This window comes from Macaca mulatta, chromosome 3 (assembly GCF_049350105.2).
Source record: "Macaca mulatta isolate MMU2019108-1 chromosome 3, T2T-MMU8v2.0, whole genome shotgun sequence".
In the NCBI taxonomy this organism is placed as follows: Eukaryota; Metazoa; Chordata; class Mammalia; order Primates; family Cercopithecidae; genus Macaca; species Macaca mulatta.
In genome coordinates, this window is record NC_133408.1 from 179,336,863 (window position 1) to 179,340,399 (window position 3,537).

At 47.4% G+C, this 3,537-nt stretch overlaps 1 pseudogene; it reads left to right on the top strand.

The window, feature by feature from the left end:
- Positions 1–1,522: 1,522 nt before the first annotated feature.
- LOC715986 (hsc70-interacting protein pseudogene) lies at positions 1,523–3,030 on the top strand (annotated as a pseudogene).
- Positions 3,031–3,537: the final 507 nt, after the last annotated feature.

Genomic DNA, 3,537 nt, shown 5'->3' on the forward strand with positions numbered 1-3,537 from the left:
CAACAGGGTGTGTTTGGGAGCTTGATGTGAATTCGCTCTGCCCTGCGAATGTGCCGGGCACAGGTTCCTGGGCGTCTGCTCAGGATTCCAGGGTCGAGGCTGTCAGAGGCCATTGGTGTCACCTGTTGGTTAATAAACTGGGAAAGAGTGAAGAATGGGATGGGGCTTCAGAAAGGCTGTAACCTGTTGTTTCCAAAGCCAAACCAGGGAAAATAAAGATTTAAAGGTGTGGAGTCCTTTGCAGCAACAAGGATGCAGCTGGAGGCCATTATCCTAAGTGAATTAACACAGAAACTGAAAACAAACCAAATATGCATTATCTAACCTTTTTTTTTTTTTTTTTTTTTTTTTTTTGAGATGGAATTTCGCTCTTGTTGCCTAGGCTGGAGTGCAATAGCGCAATCTCGGGTCACGGCAACCTCGGCCTCCCGGGTTCAAGAGATTCTCCTGCCTCAGCCTCCCGAGTAGCTGGGATCACAGGCATGCGCCACCACCCCCGGCTAATTTTGTATTTTTGATAGAGATGGGGGGAGGGTTCTCCATTTTGGTCAGGCTGGTCTCGAACTCCCAACCTCAAGTGATCCACCCACCTCAACCTCCCAAAGTGCTGGGATTACAGACGTGAGCCACCACACCTGGCCGGTTGCGTGTTCTCACTTATAAGTGGGAGCTAGACATTGGGTACTTATGGACATAAAGATGGGAACAGTAGACCCTGGGGACTCCTAGATGGGGGAGGGAGAAGGGCAAGGTTGAAAAACGGTTGGATACTGTGCTCAGCACTTGGGGGAAGGAATCATGTCTACCCCAAACCTCGGCATCACACCATATGTCCAGCTCACAAACCTGCACACGTACCCCTTGAATCTAAAATAAAAGTTGGGGGAAAAAAAGATTTAAAGGTTGTATTTTTGCCCCAATCAAAATGAAAATACAAGGCCGGGCGTGGTGGCTCATGCTTGTAATCCCAGCACTTTGAGAGGCCTAGGCGGGTGGGTCGCTTGAGGCCAGGAGTTCGAAACTAGCCTGGTCAACATGGTGAAATCCCATTTCTACTAAAAATACAAAAATTATTTGAACCTAGTGGCCCGCGCCTGTAATCCTGGCTACTTGAGAGGCTGAGGCAGGAGAATCGCTTGAACCCAGGAGGCAGAGGTTGCAGTGAGCCGAGATCACACCACTGCACTCCAGCCTGGGCAACAGAGCGAGACCTTGTCTCCAAAAAAAAAAAAAAAAAAAAAAAGAACCAAAATGAAAATACTGTTTTAAAAACAGGAAACAATGCTTATTCATACAACTTTGGATACCTATTTAATTGGATCATAGAATGTGAGGGAAAAAAAGAACCCTGCTTTTATCCCCTAAAATGTGAATCAAGGTCTGGGCATATTTGAAAAGCGATCTGGAGGTAGCTTTCTCTAGTCTTTACTTCTTACATTCATTTGCAATACATGTTCATGTGTATCGTTTAATTGCAGCCCTGAACTAACCCCATGAGGTCGATGGTGTCTCACTCTGCCCCATGGGGGCTGAATCCAGGCCTCAGGTCTGGATAAGGGAAAACGCCTAATAATAATTACCAAAAGTCACCTTTTGCACGGTCACGCCAAGCCAGCGCCTGGGCCTGGAACCGGGCCGCAGCTCCTCAGCCTCGCCCACCGCCTCCCGACTGTGGACGCCAGCAAAGTGAACAAGCTTCGGGCCTTTGTGAAAATGTGTAAGCAGGATCCGAGTGTTCTGCACACCGAGGAAATACGCTTCCTGAGGGAGTGAGTGGAGAGCATGGGGGTAAAGTACCACCTGCTACTCAGAAAGCTAAATCAGAAGAAAATACCAAGGAAGAAACACCTGACAGTAAGAAGGTGGAGGAAGACTTAAAGGCAGACAAACCGTCAAGTGAGGAAAGTGATCTAGAAATTGACAATGAAGGTGTGATTGAAAGAGGCACCATGCCCCTCAAGAAATGGGAGATAAGAATGCAGAGATAAGAGGAGATGATGGATCAGGCAAATGATAAGAAAGTGACTGCTTTTGAAGCCCTAAATGATGGTGAACTGCAGAAAGCCATTGAGTTGTTCACAGATGCCATCAAGCTGAATCCTCACTTGGCTATTTTGTATGCCAAGAGGGCCAGTGTCTTTGTCAAATTATGGAAGCCAAATGCTGCCATCTGAGACTGTGATAGAGCCATTGATATAAATCCTGGGCCAGGCACGGTTGCTCACGCCTGTAATCCCAGCACTGGGAGGGCGAGGCGGGTGGATCACGAGGTCAGAGTTCAAGACCAGCCCGGCCAAGAAGGTAAAACCCCATCTCTACTAAAAATACAAAAATTAGCTGGACGTGGTGGTAAGCGCCTGTAATCCCAGCTACTCAGGAGGCTGAGGCAGAGAATTGCTTGAACCTGGGTTGTGGAGGTTGCAGTGAGCCAAGATTGCGCCACTGTGCTCCAACCTGTGTGACAGAGCGAGACTCCATCTAAAATAAATAAATAAATAAATCCTGATTCAGCTCAGCCTTACAAGTGGTGAGGGAAAGCACACAGACTTGCCTGTAAATTGGATTATGATGAAGATGCTAGTGCAATGCTGAAAGAAGTTCAACCTGGGGCACAGAAAATTGCAGAACATCGGAGAAAGTATGAGCGAAAACATGAAGATGAAAGAAAGAATAGAAACAGTTAAGAAGGCTCAAGAAGAGCGTGAGAGAGGCCGGAGGGAGGAAGAAGCGAGACGACAGTCAGGAGCTCAGTGTGGCTCTTTTCCAGGTGGCCTTCCTGGGGGAGTGCCTGGTCATTTTCCTGGAAGAATGTCTGGGATGGGAGGAGGCATGGCTGGAATGGCCGGAATCCCTGGACTCAATGAAATTCTTTGTGATCCAGAGGTTCTTGCAGCCATGCAGGATCCAGAAGTTATGGTGGCCTTCCAGGATGTGGCTCAGAACCCAGCAAATGTGTCAAAATACCAGAGCAACGCAAAGATTATGAATCTTATCAGTAAATTATCAGCCAAAGTTGGCAGTCAAGCGTAATGCTCTTCTGATAAAGAAAGCCCTTACGCCGGATGTGGTGGCTCACACCTGTAGTCCCAGCAGTTTGGGAGGCTGAGGCGGGCGGATCACGAGGTCAGGAGTTCGAGACCAGCCTGACCAACATGGTGAAACCCCGTCTCTACTAAAAATACAAAAATTAGCCGGGCGTGGTGGCACACGCCTGTAATCCCAGCTACTCGGATCCTGAGGCAGGCGAATTGCTTGAACCCAAGAGGCAGAGGTTACAGTGAGCCGAGACCATATGCCACTATACTCCAGCCTGGGCAACAGAGTAAGACTCTGTTAAAAAAAAAAAAAAAAAAAGAAAAGAAAAAAGAAAAAAAAAAAAACCCTTGCCGAAGGAAAAGTAACCTAGATCACCTTATGGATGTTGCAATAATACAAGCCAGTGTATCTCTGACTTTCTCATCAAGAGAGCTGGGATGCTTTGAAGATAATCCCTACCCCTCTTCTCCAAATGCAGCTGAAGCATTTTACAGAGGTTTG